Source organism: Cebus imitator, unplaced genomic scaffold (genome assembly GCF_001604975.1).
Source record: "Cebus imitator isolate Cc_AM_T3 unplaced genomic scaffold, Cebus_imitator-1.0 Scaffold683, whole genome shotgun sequence".
NCBI classification, from domain to species: Eukaryota; Metazoa; Chordata; class Mammalia; order Primates; family Cebidae; genus Cebus; species Cebus imitator.
The window spans coordinates 134,560-157,041 of NW_016107998.1; the positions used below are offsets into that span (position 1 = coordinate 134,560).

At 35.9% G+C, this 22,482-nt stretch overlaps 1 protein-coding gene and 1 non-coding gene across 2 annotated transcripts in view; one reads left to right on the forward strand and one right to left on the reverse strand.

Annotated features, from left to right (window-relative positions):
- Positions 1–22,482, reverse strand: part of LOC108296126 (gamma-aminobutyric acid receptor subunit beta-2) — a gene marked incomplete at its 3' end in the record, with an annotated part of 138,650 nt that overhangs the window by 65,548 nt on the left and 50,620 nt on the right. The window lies entirely within an intron of this gene.
- Positions 7,404–7,510, forward strand: LOC119469507. Its single transcript, XR_005198328.1, has one exon. It is a non-coding gene; the product is annotated as a U6 spliceosomal RNA (small nuclear RNA).

The following is a 22,482-nucleotide window of genomic DNA, read 5'->3' on the forward strand; positions in this document are numbered from 1 at the left end:
AATAGAAGCCTGAGAAAACGGGAAACTACTGTACTATGCTTCTGAAGTCAGAAACCATGCCATCTTTTCTTCGTTAAGTGATCCAGGCATCTTATCTTTACATAGGTAACCCTTCATGAGTATTTGTTAATGGAAACATGAAAGCTTGTTCTCACTTCATGCGTGGATTTTAAATGTTGATTTTTAAATCCTCTTTACTAATCATTATTCCAGAATCCCCCAAGGAATTTGTTGTCTCCATTCACTGGCATTTGAGAACTAGGTTTCACTTTTTCTCTTCCATACCTGTTTCAAACACCCTCAGAGCTACTGCTGTTCTCTCAGTGTTTCGTAGTTGCTCCAGTTCTAAAAACCAATGTCCCAGAGCTGGGAATAAGGATTTCTGAAGGACACAGTTTATCTACCAAAAGCAAACAAAACTCAGAGAGGAATGCAAGGATTCCCTCGAAGCTGTTTCCACATTCCTAGCTCTTTAAAATGCTCTATCTTCCACATCCGAGCCCACAAATTGCTGATCCAATTATAGGTCATGGTAATATTTCCTCATTCTCAACCTCCTAAACTAGAATGTAATGAAGTAAAACTCAGCTCCCCCTTAATAGAAGCAATCACACCAGATGTTCAATTGCAGCATTTTGGAAGAAGCACATGGTAGCAGCCCTGACTAATTGCTAGAGACACATTCAGGACATGGAAGCTGCACCTAAGATCACCCATTAGGGAAATTCAAGTTCAGAAGTGACTAATTATTTTCTTGCATGTGAAACTAAAATGCACGTGGTCCAGGCAATGAGCTTTTCCACTATGTTGCTTAGTTCATTTTGCATCTTATTATAGACTTACCTTCTTGGTGATAATGGGACTGATTCTAAGGATTGCTAAAATAATCTAGCCCTGTAACTGGCTATCTCTGACTGTTACCTTAATATATATGATTCCTAGCAGAGGACTCAGTTCACCTTGAGATAACCAACATTAAAAGTGTACTTTGTATATATGATTTATTCACTATCAACGTGTGCTTTTTATTGCTCTATAAATTTATCTCAAATTGCTTTAGAGTATTTTATCTTCTAATTAGCCTGTACCCAATGTTAGTACTTAACATTGTCCCTAGGTTCTTGCTTTCTGCATGCATTATTTCATTAATCATCGCAATAGCACTATAAGTTTTATATTGGATTAACCACTTAACTAGCTGCTATGAGACATTGGGCATGCTACCTAACCTCCCTGAGCCATCATGCTTCATAAAACAAGGGAGGAAATAGTTCCTATGAGTAAATAAATTCACCCAAGGGAAGTGATTAGTAGAATGTCTGGCTCAGATTAAATCTACAAATGTTTGTTTTATTATTAATGCTATTCTCATTATTTCCATTTTCCAAGTGACACATCTGAGACACATAGAGGAAAGTGATGATTTTAATGTCACTCAGTCAATAATTTTCTAAGACATGATTTGGTTGTGGGATTCTCAGACCATTAGCCCGTGTTCTTAGTACTATGCCATGCGCCTCTGCAACACCCACCTCATTGGCAGTTTTGATTTTGACCCATCCTTTGCCAACATTGCTTCTATTCTCCTCCAGCTTCCTCCAAAACACACACACATGCACACACACACACGCACTCATGTGCACACGCACAAACACAGCCATACACTAGAACTAATTGGGGCATACATAAAGTAAATTGTTTCTTGGGTGGGAGGTAGGAGATGAATGTCAGTCCCTGAGAATTTTTTTGTGATTTGAACACTGAAGTTGTGCAGACATGCACATACTCCTAAACACACACATAATTTTACACAAAAGGTAATTACATCAACTAACTTTGTGTTAAATTATTAAGAAATCCCTTGTTTTGGGAGAGTGTATATTTTATCACTGAGAAGCCTAAAGTAACTAGAGGGGTGTATGGTGGTGCTACCTACAACGATGTGCTCATTCATAAATAATTCAACTGAAGAAATAAGCCCAACAAACTAAAACTTGCTCAGCTTAAATTCAAACCATCAGGAAGATTCCTTTCAGCAAAACAATGACAACTATTACTTAACACTTAGGTTGAACCATTAAAAATTAACATTTTTTTTGTCAGTTAAAAAATGTGTGAATTTTACCAGTTTCATATGGTTTAACGTAGACATGGTAGAGAGTGCACGGGTAAAGTTATTAAGTTTATTTGACTATGATTAAGAATTTCAGGTTCCAAATAATTAGCAACACTCACACAGCCTAATTTATCAAATTACTAAGCCAAATTTTGTAAAATGAAAAGCTTATTATTTTTATATTGAGTTTTCAAAATAGCTCTGTAATTTGTGTTCAGATTAAAAAGGAAATTCAGATTATGTTCTAATGTTTAGGGAATTTTGCAAATTCTCTATTAAACATTTTGCCTTGATAAAGCGATCTAAAGCTATGTAGATTGTATCCCCTTGAATGCAACCAGCCTATAGAGAAACTCAGCAAATTTTTCTACACAATACGATGATAGACATTTATATAACTAACTTATTACAAAATGTCTGAAGATAGGCAGTAGGCTATGATCCAAGATGAGGGAAAAAGTGTAAGTACGGTGGCAGGTTCCGTGAATATACAGCATTAAAGATGACAACATTGCACTTACCTTGAGGAGGAAAAATAGTACAATAACAACAAATTTCCTACCAAGAGCATAGGAACACAAATTAACAATTTCATTTGTTTCATGTGTAAGACACTAAGTTGGGAGTAATTTTGATTTAAGAAAAAACATTTGAATAAGGGTTTGATTTCACTTAAAAATCAAACTGAATTGTGCTGCTTGATTTGGTGGATTCTTAGAAAATAAAATAGCATCATCTGCCTCTCTCCTGTGGCTCTTAACCAGATTGTATTAATACATTTTTATTATTAACAGAAAAATTCTTTTTTAATACCATCAGCCACTGTTAGACCCGACAGGGTCTCCAGCCACGTTAAAGGTGCTAAGTGGCACTTCAGTATTTGCTGACTTTTTAAGATGTAGAGTCAAATAAAATTTGCTGTGTCTCCATTACGGACTAGGAAATGTGCTAAGGGCTGAATGGATCTTGGTCTAAGACAACCAGAACCCCTGTTTCACCAGACATCAGTGTGGTAGAAGAAAAAAACTATAAACAAGTAAACAAGTATCAGAAAACCAAAGGGTAGATGAAGAGGTGACCTCTGATGAGGTGGATATTTGAGCAGAGGTGAATGTGTAGAAAAGCCCAGCCACGCAGATATGAAGAAAGTCCCAAGCCCAGGAAACAGCCAGTGCCAAGGCCCTAAAGCAGGGATGGACTGGGGAAGAGACCAGCTCTAAGCACCTTATAATGTATTTATGGCACATCTGCTCCTTCTCAGAGCTGGGGGAAGATCTAAGTACACAGGGAGGGGAGTATCACACACTATGGTCTGTTGGGGAGGACAGGGCGAGGGACAGTGGGGTGTAGGGAGTTGGGGAGGGATAACATGGGGAGAAATGTCAGATATAGGTGATGGGGATGGGGGGGCAGCAAACCACATTGTCACGTATATACCTATGCAACAGTCCTGCATGTTCTTCACATGTATCCCAGAACTTAAAGTGCAATAAAATATTAAAAATAAATAAATAAGACTGATCTGTAGCTTTCAAGAGGCAGGCCTTCTAAAGATCATCAGCAGTCCCTTCATTCCTCCCTCTTATCTTGCAGATGAACTCAATTTTGCCATGACATTCAATCAGGATGGTTTGCTCAGCTTCCCGCAGAACTTGACTCATTTCAAAATCCTAAATGGGTTTTCTCCCTTTCCTATGTTTCTCTTTCTTTCTATACCTCCATACAATGTGGGGCCTAATTTTATGAACTAGAGAATTTTTTTCTTACTTTTTAATTTAAGAAAATGTCATAATGTAGCTTTTCTAATGCTTCAGAATCACTATGTTCAGAAACAAAACATTGTATATATACAAGAGATAGCAAGCCAATTTATTTATTATCAGTCTAGAAGAAACATATTTTCAGAAGAATAGGTGTCAATGTGTTCTGTGATTCCCTTTTTGCTTTTTTGCCCTCTCTTAGAAGCAGTTGGTGATTCTTGGAAAATCATCTGTTTTCAGGGAAACTCATAATTAAAAGGAAATTCCATTACTTTGGATATAATGCTAGAGTACTTGACACATTTGTCTTTTTCCCTATCTACATTCAAAATGAACTGTTTTTAAATCTGCTTGTAACTTCATGGTATAGTCAATTACATACTTCAAAATCCTTTTTGATTGGCAGTTAATTTTATATCCCTAGGCTAATATTATAAAAGCAATCTCCAAGGGGTGCATCTAATTATAATGTCTCTGAGAGCTGGCTGTTCTGGACTAAATGTGACTAGTGAAACGCGAGTTGACCTCTCATATGCATTCAGAGGAGGCAAAATGTCAACATACCAGCTGGTGAGGGGGAGAGGGTGCAATGAAAATAGTAGTTAATTGGAAAGTTGGAGACATGCTTGAGGACTACCTCCATCAATTAACACCTGATGGTTTTAGAGAGAAGCTTAATATCTCTAAGTGTCATGTTTTGCTTCTGTGAAATAGAATTACTACTACCTCTGTAATATGTCTCAAGATACACAATTACACATGACATGTGAACTTTGCCCCAAGACACACAATTACATATGACATGTAAAAGTCCTCTTCAATGTCTATATGTGGGAAGGCAGCATGGCCTAATGTTATTCTTCACTTTACTGTTATTATTATTCCTCACCTATTATTCCTCAACTTATAGTTGAAACCCAAGGCAAGATGACTTAAGTAGTGAATTCTGCCAAACATTTATAAAAGAATTAGCACGAGTCCTCTCCAATCTCATCCAAAAAATGAAAAAGACTTCCAAACTTGTATATGTGACTGGCATTACACTAATTCCAAAGTCAAAGACACTATGGAGAAAGAAAACTAGAGACCAATATTGAATATTAATGCAAAAATCCTCAAAAAAATACTAGCAAACCAAACTCAATAGCACATGAGAAGGAATATACACCATAACAAGTACAATTTATTCCTGGAATGCAAAGATAGTTCAATGTATGATAATAAATGTAATACACCACATTAACAAAATTAAGAAAAAAATAATATGACCATTTCAACTGATACAGAAAAAGCATTTGACAAAATTTATCAGCTTTTCATGATGAAAACACTCAACAAACTAAAAACAAAATTAACTCAACATAATAAAGGCCATATGCAAAGTGTCCACAGCTAATATTATACTCAATAGTGGAAGACTAAAAGCTTTTCTTCTGAGATCAGAACAAAACAAAGATATCCACTTTCACCACTTCTATTTAGCACAGTCCTAGAAGGTCTAGCCAGGGCAAATAGATAAGAAAAGGAATGAAAAGGCATCCTAATTGGAAAGAAAAAAGTGAAATAATCTCTGCTTGCAGATAACATAATCCACTATGTAGAAAATCCTAAATATTCCACAAAAACTGTTATAATTATCAAACAAATTTGGCAAAGTTACAGAACACAAAATCAACATTCAAAAAGCAGTTGCATTTCTATACACTATCAATGAGAAATACAAAAAAGAAAATTAAGAAAACAATTACAGTAGTATCAAAAGGAATAAAATACTTAGGAATAAACTTAGCCAAGGTAACAAAAGACTTGCACTCTGCAAACTATAGTATGATTCTGAAAGAAATTAAAGACACAAATAAATGAAAATAAATACCATCTTCAAAGTTTGGAAGGCTTAATATTGTTAAGATATCAATATTACCCACAGTAAACGACAGTTTTAATGCAATCCTTATCAAAATTTCAATGGCACTATGGTATTTATTTTTAAAATAAAAAAATGTATCCTAAAATTTGTAGGAAACTTCAGTGTACCCCAAATAAACAAAATAATCTTGAAAAAGAACAAAGTTGGAAATCTCACACCTCCTGACTTCAAAACTTATTACTAAGCTATAGTAATCAAAACAGTGTGGTAGGGGCATAAACACAAATATATGGCCAATGGAATTGAATAGAAAGCCCAGAAATAAACTCTCAAATGTACAAACAAATAAATGCTATTAAGCAAGGGTGCCAAGACTACCCAATACAGACGAGACGGTCTCTTCGTCAAATGGTATTGAGATAACTGTATAACTGTAGGCAAAAGAATGAAGGTGGGCTCTTATTTTATACCATATACAAAATTAAACCCAAATGGATTAAAGGCTTAAATGTAAAACCTAAAGTTATAAAACTCCTAGAAGAAAGCACACAAAAAAGTTTCAAGACATTGGATTTTGCAACAATTTCTTGGATATAACCAGTAGCACAGGAAACTAAAGCAAAAATACACAATGGGATTACACCAAATTTAAAGACTTATGCATATCAAATGAAACAGTCAGTCAGCAGAGTTAAAGGGCAACCTAAGGAACAGGAGAAAATACTTGTAAATCATGTATCTAACAGGGTGTTAACATCAAGGATATATTTAAAAATAAAAAAAAAACAAACAAAAAAGAAAACACACCTACAACTCATAACAAAAGAACAAACAACCTGATTAAAAAATTGGCCAAGGACTTTAATACATTTCTCCAAAAAATAATGTATAAATGACCAACAAGCATATGTAAAGATTCTTAAAATCACTAATCATTACAAAAATGCAAATCAAAACTACAATGAGAATTCTATCATTTCATGCATATAACTACTATAAACAAACAAACAAAAAGAACAATAAGTGTTGATGAAGATGTGGACAAACTGGAACCCTTATAACTAATGGTAGGAGTGTAAAATGGTGCAGCTGCTTTGGAAAACAGTATGGTTGTTCCTCAAAAACTTAAAGGTAGAATTACTACGCGATCCAGCAAGCCAAGTTCTGGGTATATATCTCCAAAAGAATTGAAAGCAGGATCTCAAAGAGGTAGTTGCATACCCATGTTCATAGCAGTATTAATCACAACAGTCACAGGGTGGAAGTAACTCAAATGTCCGTCAGTGGATGACAGGATAAACAAAATGGGGTCGATACATACAATGGAGTGTTATTCAGCCTTAAAAAGATAGGATATTCTGACACATGCTATAACCTGGATGAACCTTGATGATATGATGCTAAGTGAAATAAGCCAGTCACAGAATGCCAAACACTATATGATTCCATGGATACGACGTACCTAGAGTAGTGAAGTTCATAGAGACATAAAGTAGCATAGTGGTTTCCAGGAGTTGGGGACTGAGGGAAATTGAAAGTTGTTGTTTAATGAACATAGAGTTTCAGTTTTGCAAAAGAAAAAGAGTTCTCAAGATTGGTAGCACAAGTAAGTGAATATAATAATACTGCTGAACTACTCACTTTTAAAAGTATATTAGGCATGCTCACTTCAGCAGCACATATACTAAAGCTGGAATGATACAGAGAAGATTAACATGGCCCCTGAGCAAGACTGACACACACATTTGTGAAGCGTTCCATATTTTTGTCACCACCAGGCCTGCCTTACAAGACCTCCTGAAGGAAGCACTAAACATGGAAAGGAACAACCGGTACCAGCCACTGCAAAAATATGCCAAAGTGTAAAGACCATCAACACTATGAAGAAACTGCATCAGTAATGGGCAAAATAACCAGGTAGCACCATAATCACATGATCAAATTCACACATAACAATATTAACCTTAAAGGTAAATGGGCTAAATGCCCCAATTAAAAGACACAGACTGGCAAATTGGATAAAGAGTTAAGACCTATCAACGTGCAATATTCAGGAGACCCATCTCACGTGTAAAGACAAACATAGGCTCAAAATAAAGGGATGGATGAATATTTATCACACAAATGGAAAAAAAAAAAAAAAAAAAAAAAAAAAAAAAGCAGGGATTGCAATCCTAGTCTCTGACAAGACAGACTTTAAACCAATAACAATCAAAAGAGAGAAAGAAGGCATTACATAATGGTAAAGGGATCAATGCAATGAGAAGATCTAACTATCCTAAATATATATGCACCCAATACAGGAGCACCCAGATTCATAAAGCAAATTCTTAGAGACCTACAAAGAGATGTAGGCTTGCACAAAATAATATTGGGAGACTTTAACACCCCACTGTCAATGTTAGACAGATCAACAAGACAGAAAAATCACAAGGATATCCAGGACTTGAACTCAGCTCTGGACTGAGTAGACCTAACAGACATCTACAGAACTCTCCATTCCAAATCAACAGAATATACATTCTTCTCAGCACCATATCACATTTATTCTAAAATTGATCACATAATTGGAAGTTAAAACACTTCTCAGCAAATGCAAAAGAATGGAAATCATAACAGTCTCTCAGACCACAGTGAAATCAAATTAGAACTGAGGATTAAAAACCTCACTCGAAATCACACAACTACATGGAAAGTGAACACATGGCACATATACACCATGGAATACTATGCAGCCATAAAAAAGGATGAGTTCACATCCTTTGCAGGGACATGGATGAATCTGGAAACCATCATTCTCAGCAAACTAACATGAGAACAGAAAACTAAACACTGCGTGTTCTCACTCACAAGTGGGAGCTGAACAATGAGAATGCATGGACACAGAGAGGGGAATATCACACACCAGGGCCTGTCAGCTGGTGAGGGGGTAAGGGAGAGATATCATTAAACGAAATACCCAGTGAAGATGATGGGTTGATGGGTGCAGCATATTGCCATGGCACATGTATACCTATGTAACAAAATTGCATGTTCTGCACATGTACCCTAGAACTTAAAGTATAATAATATATAAATAAAAAATAAAAATATATATTAGGAACATTTGTTAATTATAGCTTCATGTATGGTAAACACAGAATCATTTTGCAAAGAAACTGTCACTTACTTTATGTTTGGATTTCTACATAATTATATAGTAAACTTTCCTATGTTTTTTAAAAATATAAGAAAAACTGGAACTATTCTTTCCCTCCCCTTTTGAAAAATCACACTGAGCAAAGAAACCATAATAATCACAAAGTCTTTGTTCCTAAAGGGCGCAGACAGACTGGCTTGTTCAAAGTGATCAGGAAAAAATTAACTTGGAATACATATATTCTCTACAAAGGGAAGACATATAAGAGAAATTGCATTTATGACTCTCTGACATAACACCATTAAGTTATTTTTAAACGTCACCTTGAATTACAAAGGTTGCATCATATTACCATTCTATTTTCCAACCAAATAAGCTCACTGATATAAATTGCTATTTTGACCAGATGTGGTAAATCTGATGTTGGTCTTGAAAATGATCTTTGAAATCTTTGCCAGATTTTAATAATTCATTTTCTGCCTATAATACATTGGCCAGATGTACATATTATTATTAAGCACATCGAAACAAAATTATTTACAATATGCTTCTTGTGTTTTCTGATCTTTATGGAGTTTTCCACAAAGTTTGTTAATTTGCTGGTTACAAAAGAATAACTTTGCAAGAGACATTGGGAGAGGATTGAGTAGACTAACTGATATCCACATAGATTTCCATGAATATCTTTCGTGGTTGAGTGCAATGCATACTGCATCATACTATGTGCCCTTCAGATAAGTCTGTCTTATTTATGGATACTTGTGATGAGCAGAGTCTGTCCCATCTTAACTGACTATTTTATTTTTTTCCTTCCACTCTAAGCAGTGAAAAGGTGTGAGGAAACTGGCAGAGAGAGACAAAACATGCTATGTAGGCCCTTTTCAGTATTTTAGGTGCTTATTTTCATTCTGCTCAGCATGGGCTAGGCTCATTTTCTCTGAAGCAGCAGGCTCTGAAGAGATCTGACAGTAGTAAAAAGAAAGGACATTTTAAAATAAGTACATATCCCTGCTTTCATGCTTTTGATAAGCTTGTAGAAGCTGAGATAAAGGCCAATTTACAGACCCAGGCTGGAACAACAACAAAAAATATGCTGAGTCAAGAGAATTCTCATGCATCCAAGAGAATACCTGATGGACCAAGATGAAACACAAATGCATAAGACTACTAATTGAGGCATTGGGAACAAGGTTTTATCACTGTGTCTGTCTGTATCAGATATTCTTTACGTATACTGAATGCACACACAGGCCAGGGTTTTCAGGGTTGAAGTGACATACCCTCCCTGTTGGTGAGTATGACCTCCCAACCACCACCCAGCTTATCTTCTAGAGGTGCAAAGTCAGCAGGTACACAATACTTCTTATACTGTGCACCCTAATTAGCTCACTCTAGTCCTACCTGTATGATATAGAGACAAGACTTTCAGTAGCTTCTAAAATGATGGTTTTCGATTTTCATTATCATCAAATCACCAAAAATTTGAAGACTATGAAAAATTGTAATGAAGAAAATTTAAGTAGCTCAAAATAGCAGAGTAACCATGAACACCCTAAACCTTCTTTATAAAGTGCCTTTTTCAATGCAGTGTTCTCAGTATTACAAATTTGCTATCTTATACCACATGAGTATATGTATGCATGTATATATACATCAGTATAGGTATGCACGTATACATACATGCATACACACACAAACTTCATAATGCTTATATTCTGTGAGACCACTACACCTGGGACTATTTTTTCTCAGCTTTCCCCACCGCCACCACCACTACCTCACTGTTATCGTTCTGAGGACATCAAATGTTAGTCAATACAACGGTGGTCCTCTCTCTTCCTCTCTATGACCCTGAAGAATGACACAGCCCCCAAAATGGAATGGATGAGTTCCTGAGTAACAGCACAGGGGAAAGCTGCTTGCTAAAATAAGAGCAATATCACTGGGCTGTTAATGAGTGAAAAACAAACTTTTATTTTATTAAGTCACTGAAATTTGCGGGTTGATTATAGAAGCTAGTAACATATATGTAGATAATAATAACAGATAGATAATGTTTTACATACAGCAAATAGATAAATATATTAATGAGATATTTATCTATTACACTCACAGGTCATAATAGGTTTTCTGACTACCTTTCTGTGTGGCTGTCAACAAGGGGAATCCTGGAGTCTCTGCAAATTGGAGGTAATGTCTACAATGTAAGATTATTGTAAGAATTAAAGAGCAGATGTGTCTGGTATAGCACTCTGTGTCTGGTATAAAGAAAGTGTTTGGTATTGGTGCTAATTATTTAAACAAACACAGGAAACAAATAACAGCCATTTTTAATAAGATAGCTATTGTTTTTCTTGTATTGAGCCAAGGAAGCATGTTAGCATTCTTTTATTACTTTATATTTTGTACCTCACCTACTTCTCAAGATGATTTGAGTCAGTTGATTTAAAACATGTTTACCAGGAATAAGTGTTGAAGCAATTCATTTATCACTGAAATGGTAAACCTAGCCAAATTAAGGCCATTAATGCACTTCTTAAAATTTAAAAAGTGCTTGATATCCATTAAGAAATGCATAAAAGTTTAGTTTGAGGGTGAATATGGCAATGCTTCTTATTTTAGTGTATCTAAAGGAAAATGATGGGAAAACATTCCCATTATCAACTAAGATAAAGAATCAAAGATTTGGGATTTTAAATCAGTAGTAAATGTATACTTTCATTCTTATTTAACAGGTATACAACAGACAAAAAACTCATGAACATTATATAAACATCAGTGACAAAAATATACATCTATTAAACAACAAATGCATTTAACCAAATTTGCAGTTATCTGATATGTATCAAGTGCCATGCCAAGCATGATACATGGACCCAGTTTTTAAGCACAACATTTTGTATACTAAATCTAGTTTTCCCTGAAAACATTGATTAAAGCTAACTAGATGAATGGAATCTCATATTAGATGTGGCCACACAAGTGAAGAAGCCAACTGGCAGAAACTTTGTAACTATGAGAGGTAAAATATATAAAGGCCTGGCACACATAGGAAATCAACATGTAATCCTTATTGTCATTTTCAGTACTTTCTGTTCAATAGGCCTCCTTCTAATTATTACTCATACTTACTTCTAAAAAGAAATTGCCATAGACAGAGGTACCAGGACCATATGGTAAATGGAGTTGTTCTTTACATCAAAATAAATTTATGACTTCTCCAAAGTTAAGCTGTAAATGACAACTTAAACATATGTTACCTTCTTCCATACATGGCATAAATATCACTTACAATAGCCCTATTTTGTGAAGAATTTTTCTGCAAAGAGTAACAGTACCTAGCCTTATCCAAAGCAAAAGAATGCATACAGTTCATTCCATCAAAAACATGGTATTAACAATAGTTAGCTTTAACCCATTCAAGAGAAATTAATAATACAAATATGGTAATACTCTTATGAAAAGTTCATATATGTCTAGACCCATGGGCTTTGAAGGCAAAGTGGTTAATGTGCTTTCAGGTCTTAACAAAAATGCAAAATTCATAGTTTGGAACTAGAATGACTTAGCTAAAGGAAAAATTCATTTTTCCCATGATCGAGGAAGCAGTCGATGGTCCTAAATCCCTCAATTATCACAAGGAGTCCAACACGTAGAAATGGGAGGCTTTTATTCTGCTGAGAACCTAATTCTCTAAATTTAAAGAGAGAAAATTGAAACCCTGAAACTTGTCATTTTGCCTGAGACCACACAGTCACTTCAAGACTGACTGAGGACAGTCCTCAGTGCGTGAAAGTCCCTAATCTTAAACTCCCTCCCCATTCTCAGTCATAGTATGCACTAAGTTTTGCTGCCTTCAAACTTTCCCATTCAACATTGAAGTACTCGCCAGGGATGTGGGTTGCAAACATCTCTCGGTAGCTGTGCATGTGTTTCTTGTTTTCAGCGATTTAGAAGATGAACCTCTGTGCTTTCTGCAAAGGAGACCTACAAAAGGATTCTGCTAAATCTATCCAACTATTGTGTCTGTTCTTTTTGGTTTAATTCAGATAATTTTGTAGCAAGGTGGTTACCTGTGAAAATTTCCCAAATCCAACATCATTTCTTCTCACTTTAATTTTTCTCTCTCAATATTGTCCCAGAGGCTGTCTCCTGGCAGAAAGGAGCATCTTTCATGATTTTTAATATCGCAGCTCCCTTTTCTATGTGAGTTAGGTTGAGCTTTTGGCCATTCAAATCTAGTTACAGCACTGTAACTTTCTCCAATACAGTGTTAAATCTGCAACTTCTAATCGAAAAAGGTGGTACCTCAAAGGCATGGGCATAATAATAGAATTTATTTTTAAAAATCCATACTTTATAATAATCTGCATGTCATAGTTATCCAAAGATGCCCCCTCTGGCTTACAAACCCATAGATGAAGTCTGCTTTATATAACACCGAAGTATGAAAAGACTAATAAAATAATATCAAACTTATTTTAGGTTTGATATTTTATTCCATATTTAATTGTTACTTACAAAAATTTTGAAAACTAGGCAGCAACTGTTCTATTTGATTTCAGAGTCACTGATTTTCACAGAATATTTCCTACCTGTTTGTGCTAGGATTTTATATCATCAGCCTAGACAAAATGTGCTCCACACAATGATAGTTCCACTAAGATGTTTTTCAAGAAATATGTGCCATGATCAAATGTGTCAGGAGAACGTTACATGCATTCTCTATTTTTTCTTAGAAATTTGCCATGCACATTAATTTAATGGCTGCAGTAAGTCCTCCAGTAAAGAAATTTTCTTAATCTTGTTTAAGCCAGCATTTCTCAAACTCATTTGACTGTGTAATGAGTAGGAACTAGTGGGGAATTAGAATTCTTCAAAACACACCTTGAGACATGATAACACATAGCATCAAACACCATTACCAGTGCCTTTTATAATTTATAATTGATGTCCCTGTGCTATGCAGCTTCCTCCATTTGTTCTTATTTCTTCTTAACCTGCAAGCTATACCAAGACAAGACTCCTCTATGTTTGCTTCTGCATATTTCCAGGGATGAACAGAGAACTTAACATGATTGCCTCTCAAAAAATAATTCTGAATGAATAAAGAAAATGATTCATTATTAAAAAATTAAGACGAAACTGGTGCAGAAGGGTAATAGGGGATGACAAAAAACAAAACAGTAGATGAAATATTCTGTAAGATCCTGGCCTGATCTCCTTATTGAAACAGTGTTATAAAAAAGAGACAAATTAAAACAGACTTAACATGAATAACTCTCAGATGCATGTTGTAATCCTAGATTCAGCATTCTGCTTCAGAAAGGCCTACTGTTAAAGTTTGGAAAAATTTTAATGTGGTATGGGATAAGAACAAACATAATGCAACAGAAAAATAGAAATCATTGCTATTTTAAAATACAACATAAATATATTTATGGTTTTGACTAGGAAATACAGTAAAATCTTAAAAGTGGTGGGATTATTATGATTTTATATTCTTTTTCCAACCTTTCTCTTTAATGAAAAAAGTCTTTCTCCCAAATCCCTGACAGATGGTAACCCAAATTCTGCTTGGATACTCCAGTAACAAAAATCTCTACCTGGCAAGGCTGGTATGGCACTTTTGGATGGTTACAATTGCAGTAAATATGGTTCCCTGTGATTTTCACCCATTGGTATACTAAAGAGGATTCTATTCTTACAAATATAACTGCTATGTGGCTTGAGAAAATGGCCACAAATTAAAGCTCAAAAACAAAGAGAATTTTAAAAAGCAGAGCTTTATTTTATCTTAATGTGTTCTATGCCCACCCTGATTATGACTATGCCTATCTTAATTGGTTCAATCCATCATTTTTTTTAAATGGATGGCTTCAGTAAGTATCACATGTACTTTATAAGCACTCCCAGATTTAAAACATCAGCACAAAAATATCTAGAAAGAGAGAGATTTATTTTCTGGAAACATTCACAGGTATTTACCATTCACTCTAAAGTTAAAAAGAAGTCATCAACTTGTGTTCATTTCTTTTCTTTTGGGAACTCTTTCTTACTAAATCCCTTTCTCTAGAGTACCCTAGATACCCCAACACATGGTTAAGTGTAACTGCACACTTCTCCAATGAGAAATGACCCACCTACCAACTACAAAAGCAGAGCAAAGATGAGACAGTCTTGGAGCAGGCCAGCTGGGGAGAAAGGCCTCCCATAGTGTTGGTCCCTGAATTCATCTTCCCACCCTATTTCTCTCAAAGAAAACTGTAAGTAATGCTCACTATTTTCACTGTTATTTTTACATAAATACTAGGCTTTGTATAAAATTGAAAACCTAAACGGACATCCAAGGTTCATAGCAAAGAGCTTACTTAGCATTATGTAAACTCCATATATACAGTGAATCCCTTTGTCTCTATCTCACAGCCTCCACTGTATTTAGGCCCCCATCATGTCTCACCCTGGATTATTACAACTGGTCTCACTTCATCTGGCCTTGTTACCTCTAAAGCACTTTCCACACTTTTGCTAAAGACAGCTTCCCAAAATGCGGTTTTGGCCATTGCATAGCCCTGCTTACAATTCCTTCAGTAGTGCTCTAGAGCCTTCAGCATAGAGTTCGAACTTCTTCGTATGGCTTATGAGGACCTGCCCAAGCTCACCATTTATGCTTCTGAATATTGCATTTCCTTAATTTGATTGGTCTGCTAGACTCCCTAAGAGCTAGATCTTTGCATAAGCGGTTTCTTCTGCCTATATGACCGTTCCCTTCTCCTCTTCATTTAGAGTAACTCCTTTGCATTCTCTAGGTCCTAAAATATATGTCATTTCCTGTTTAAGGACAGACTCCTCACCTTCACTGCCATCCTCTACCCCCGCATTCTAATCTGGGTTAGGTGCCTTCCAATATACTGTCACAACAATTCATATTTTTCCTGGAACAGTATTTATAAGAGGCCATTGTAATTTCTCATTTGCTGTTTCCCCCAGTGATTTATGCATTGTATTAAAATAGAGGCTGTGTCTGTCATATTCAGCCTATATTTCTAGTGCCTAGCAATGGCACAAAACCAGCAGTTAATAAGGTTTGTTGGGAACTCATCAATGTAAGAGAAAACAGAGGTCACTACCTTTGCTTTTGTTGAGCTGAGCATCATTCTTTTTAAGGCATACATAGCTTTCTTCTTATAGAAACTGCTCTGACCTCTACTGAATAAACAAGTCTTCCAGTTATACAATGTCAGAACCTCTTGTAAGTTCATTTTATAGTACCTGTCCAAAAGCATCAATTTGTAGTCATAGCAAACCAATAATTCCTTTGGAAAATCAGCCCTCTCCCATACCATGTTCATGTCATTCAGATGGTACTGACCTACCCCTTCTGAGGTGTTCATGTGAGATACAACTGCCTAGATTATTTCATTTTCCTAGTTCATAGATTGCCATAGGATTCAAGCTAGGTCAATGGTCAATGAGACTCAATTCTGCAACTGCTGTTGTAGCAGTTTGGGGAAAAAAAATCTGTTTTCGTTTGCACCCTGGAACCTTCCGGGGCAGAGTGATTGGTGGGGCATTGCAAGGTGAGGGTGCATTTGGAAAGCACCTGCCTGGAAATAAAGGCAACGAAAAGAAAAGTACAGCTGAAAGATGGGAAACGGCTGGTTCTTTCGCTCTTGTTGCCCAGGCTGGACTGCAATGGTGCAATCTCGGCTCACTGCAACCTCCACTTCCCAGGTTCAAGTGATTCTACTCCCTCAGCCTCCTGAGTAGCTGGGATTACAGCCATGTGTCACCATGCATGGCTAATTTTGTGTTTTTAGTAGAGACTGTGTTTCTCCATGTTGGTCAGGCTGGTCTCAAACTCTCAACCTCAGGTGATCTGCCCTTCTTAGCCTCCCAAAGAGCTGGGATTACAGGTGTCAGCCACCATGCCTGGCCTGAACTTTGAAGGATAGAAAAGATTAGCAGAGAAAAAGAAAAGGCAATGGGTCTTCCTCTTCTACACAAATATTCTTAAACTTCTACCTACGCTGTACCAGATCACTTGCTTAGAAACAGGCATCATAAAATTAAGAAGCCATTATTCCTGCCCCTAGAGTTCTCAGAGTTTGGGCTATACTTTTGTCCACCACAAATGAGCAGCCACTGGAAGTAAACATCTTGCCCATTGACTCTAAATTCCTGGAAAATGCACACTGTAAGGTACATTGTCAACCATGATGGATTGCATTTTAATCTCCTACATATATCACTGAAAAATGTTCCAATCCTGTCTATGATATGCCCCAGTCTGGTTCTTGCAAGCACACAACAACATTTTACCCTGGACACACAACAGGTTAGTCTGGAAGGACGGCACATCGATTTGAAGTGCATCAGTGTGTGGCATCTGAAGTGAGCCATGTAATGCATACATTTACTCATCAACTGGTTGGCTTTCTTTGTGCCACTCTGAAAAAGACAAATATGCTTTTCCCTCCCATTCAGTTCTGTCCTCCTAAGTCTCCTCCTCCACGGCTGGAGATAATAAATATTCATTTCAGAGAGGCTTCAGCTCAACACTGGCACTCTACTGTTTTCCAAATGCCAGAAAGGTCACTGTGATGAACTACCTCACACAAATAGTTTTAGACATCATTGAACATAGATAGCTCATGTGCCACTAGCTTTCCGATATCCTTTGAGTCAGGTAGAGAAAGAATCTTTACCAAACCTAACAAGAGAAAGGCTGAAATTAAGTCTTCAATTCAGCAACACTAGGTAGTTCCTGAGCAAATTTTAAGTAAATTACAAGTTCCGTGTTCCATAACTTATCTTCATGCTATCCAAAAGAAAAAAGAATTGATATTCTTTCTAGGTCTGTCTGCTCTTTCGGTATCACAGATTCTGAATTTGTTCTTTTCATAATTTTTCTGGTAAAAATTACTCATCTTTTGTTCCTTGCCCTTTTGTTGGGTGACAAGCCAATCAGGAAAATTATTCCAGGTTTGGTGTTTTTTTACTTATTATAGCACTTTCATATATATCATGTATATACATGTAATATGTATATATAGAATATATATCATGTATATCTGTATATTATACATACATACATAATACATGTATTACATATATATGTGTGTATATATATAGTGTGTGATATATATATATATGTACACACACACACACACACACACACACACACACACACACACATATAAAACGATCCTAGATAAATGATCACAGAGATCTTCAGTATTATTTCCCAAGATGGTAAAATGATACAAATTGGACTGGGGCAGGTAATAAGAGAGATTTGGGGGACGGTTATTGTTGTTCCCGTTGCCCACACTCTTACTGATTGCTTCCATGAAAAATGCCATGCATGTTAAATTGTAAACATACTACTATTTGGGTTGAAAACTACTGAAATTGAGTGACAGGGAAACACTCAAATTCATTTTTGGCATATAGGGTCAAACAAAAAAGGTTTTAGAAAGGTTGTTAAATGTGAGGACAGTACTTCCTATCAAGCCCATGCCTGGGTTTGGAACCCAATCTGGTTCTGCTTCTGTTTCATTAATATGAATTTGGGCTGCTTATTTATCCTTTCTGACAGTTTTCTCATCTGTAAAATGTAACATTAATGCCCAATTCCCAGAGTAGTTGTGAAGATTAAACAGAATCACATGTAAAAAGAACTTGCTCTAGGGCCTAATATGTAGTAAACACTGGATAAATGGTAACTAGAGTTATAGGAATTACAAATGGTTAAAGAGAACTCCCCCACTGCTGTGCTCCTAAATTCTTACCATTTTTACATTTACCATCCAAGAGTTGAAAGAAGAGTTTGACTATTCCTAACACCGAAAAGCTATTGACTGATCCCAGATGACCCAGTGACACAAGCTAAACATCCCTTAAGAACTACAAGAGAACAGAGCATGCCCATCTCTCTTAAAATACAGATCAACATTTTTTATATGCTTTCATGCACAAGAATAATTGATCAGGTGACTAGCATGAACAAATTAATCATTGTTCCTCCTGTATGGCTGTGTCTATTTGTGGGATTACCGCTTTAAGGGTCAAAATGGTTTGCATAAGAAGTGGAGGGCCCTAGAGAGAATAGAACAGAAAAACTTGGCTTGACACAAGTAGTTTAGAGCTTTTGGTTTAGTTTATTTTTTTTTTCCACTTCCTTCTAAGGAACTTAGACTCCAATCACTTCAAGAGACCCTACTAGTCCCATACTGATACAGACATTTAGGTTTAGTCCTAGGAGTATGTTTTGGGGCTGGTAAACTTGTCCCTTAGCCTCTTGAGGAAGGATGTACTATTTCTCTCACTGTGATCTTTAATCTTCTTTACCTATGGCTCATTACCTCACATTAACAATGAAGTTTTGGTGAGATATGACTGTATAAATACATTTTTACAGCTAGAAAGATACTTATGAAACCTTTAGGGTGGGAAAAAGTTATTGCCTCTTACTACTTTATGATTATTGGCTTTTGATTACAGAATGTTTTAAAGAAATCTCCCAGTTATAAAAATGGCTGGTTTTTCCATATTGCAGTTATCTTTTTACTATCCCCAGTGCTAAAATTAATTTCTCTTCTAAATTCTTGTATAATCCATTCAATAGTCACAGCACCAAGAAAGATCCTTTCCAGACTAAATCAAAGTATGTTCATCTGTTTCTTTGTTTCTAATTTTATCTGGTTCCTTTCTGAGAAAAAAAATATTTACAAAAGGTACACATCAATGTCATGGCTATATAGTAAGCAACGGGTGTCATTCCTAGCTAGGAAAAAGTAGTTAGCAAGCTCATGAACCAAAAACGTGCTCATGGTTATGTCGCAAAGATCATAACTTTTTACATTATGTTAAGTGCCTGTACTTTAATTTTGTGTCAAGAGATAAACATATTATTAAAGATGAGAAATGCCCTTGAAAGAAATTCAAGACATACTGAAATTCAAGCTGATCATCATTTGATGGTTGAAACTATGAAATCGAATGAAACAGCTACCATTCTTCAAACAAATAGACAATTAGTGCTGAGAATCGATGGCTTGTGAGTCACAAAGCCATAAGTAATAGATTTTCTAATCACAGTTCCTTCCCTACAGAGAAGATCAGCCCAGCTTTTGCTTAAACTATTTATTTTGTAGTAATATGAGCACAGTAGAAGATAGACTGATCCTTATATTTATGTAGGTAAATATATGTAGCTTTTTCTTAGTAGCCCATGAAAAAAGGCAACCTACATAAATGAGACAGATAATAATAGGTAACATTGACTTAGCTTGTATTCTGTGCCAAGCAATTTACATGAATTCTATTACTTAATTTAATCTTCACTAACAATGTTATCAAGTAAACATTACCGACATCTTTCTTTTTTATTTCTGAGGAAAGCAAAAGACAAACAGAGTAAATAACTTTGTTAAGGTCACACAGGTAGAAAATGAGAGAATCTAAACTCCAACTCAGGTGGTTTGACTAAAGAGCTGAAGTCTTCACTAAGATAGCATCTCAGTGAAATTACTGAGAGAGGCTACACTGAGAAAGGTATATCAGGTAATATGCTCAAGCAATGTTTCAGCTGCCATGTAGGTCTTTTTCTGCATAGCAAGTTAAACAAACTGCATTGAGGGAATATTTAGTCAAGGAGCTGTCCTTTGAGAAGCAAAGAAAAGACTGGTACTCAAAAATGTTTAGCCTTAGGCTTATCAGAAGTCACTACTTACATTAAGCCTAATAGCTTTAGGCTTATTTTAGTCACCATTTGACTATAAGAATACAAGTTCCTTCTCTTTATGAGATTGCACTGTTTTATAAACTTAAATCCAAAGTTAAATCAAATTTAAATTATAAATTGTGGGTCAGGGGATAGAGAAAATGGTATTTGTAGTTAAGTCAGAAAATTCAATGTTTGTGCTGTAAGCATAGAAACTAATCACTAGAGTTCAGAGAAAAAGAAACCTGCCCTACATATACATGTTTTCAGTGAATTTTAGAAAAAAATGTTGTCCCATCTGCAAATGTGTTTCATTATATAACCATTTATGTCACTTACCTATACTTACTGTCTCTGGCTAGGAGTCTTAGCAATTTCACAAATTAAATATCTTGCTTTGTCTTGTATCACACATGCCATGTCTAAAAACAATTTTAAAAATATAAACTATATTTGCAGCATTTTAAGAGAGAATAAAAATAAATCTCCAAAATAAAAAAAAATGTCCAAAGAAGTCATAAACATATGAGAGTACCAGTCGAGAATTCAGGTTTAGAGCCAGGCAAACATGGTTCACAAAGGTGGTTTACGGTTTATCACCAATGTGAACTTAAGTCACACAGGCAGCTCCTAAAACCTTTTCATCAGTTATAAATTAGGGATGAAAAACGCTGCCAGATTGAACACTTATAAGGTTTAATTGAGACATTATAAGTCATTAAGCATTTAGTGTACTGCCCAGCACAGCATAAGTGCTCATAAGCATCCAGAATCATTACTGTCTGCCCAGCCCGTAAACTCTAAGACTGTTAAACCTATCTCAGTTTTACAGAGGAGGAAATGTGGGTCTAAAATTAGTGAGTAACTTGATACAAATTTCAAAGCCTTATATAGCACTTGTCACACAGTAAGTTCCCATTAAATTTTGATAAGGAGTTAAAAAAATCACGTAAGTGCCTCCTTCAAAATATTCTCAAACTATGCTTCTAGAGCAAGATATTTTTCCTTATATGCTTATTGTTCCTAAGATGTTTCTAAAAAATCCTTTCCTCTGGGTCTGTCTCCAAATGACAGTCAGGTTAATGCCAATTCAGAGGTTTGCTTCCTCATTCTAGTATCCCATTACTGTTCAGGGAGGGTTCTTAGTGGTATCACAGTGCCATCAGTCCCTCCCTCATTTGTAAAACTTTCTGCATAAAAAGGGCAATGCTTTTGGAGAGTAGATAAAGCCAGCATTATAAAATGAAACTAATATTTACCAAATATGCCCATGACAGCAAAATTGATTTTCAAAATGACCTAACTGTTGGTCTCGTAATTCACAAAAGGTCAGAAAAAGAGTAATAACAAAAGAAAACAAGTTTCTTATGTATGCTGCAAGAGCTCCAGCAAATTACTTATATTAAAAAAATTGTTCTCTCTCTCTCTCTCTCTCTCTCTCTCTCTCTATATATATATATATATATATATATATATGTAAAAACTAAATGAAGAGTTGGAAGATCAAAGTTCTGTCCTATGAGATTTAAGTCAATGGCTCACGACTCAATGACACTTCTCATTAGTTAGGATTCCTTAAGAAAGAAGGCCGGGCACAGTGGCTTACGCCTGTAATCCCAGCACTTTGGGAGGCCGAGGCAGGTGGATCACGAGGTCAAGAGATCGAGACCATCCTTGCCAACATGGTGAAACCCTGTCTCTACTAAAAAGTACAAAAAATTAGCCGGTTGTGGTGGTGCATGCCTGTAGTCCCAGCTACTCGGGATGCTGAGGCAGGAAAATTGTTTGAAACCGGCAAACAGAAGTTGCAGTGAGCCAGGATCACACCACTGCACTCCAGCCTGGCGATAGAGCCAGACTCTGTCTCAAAAA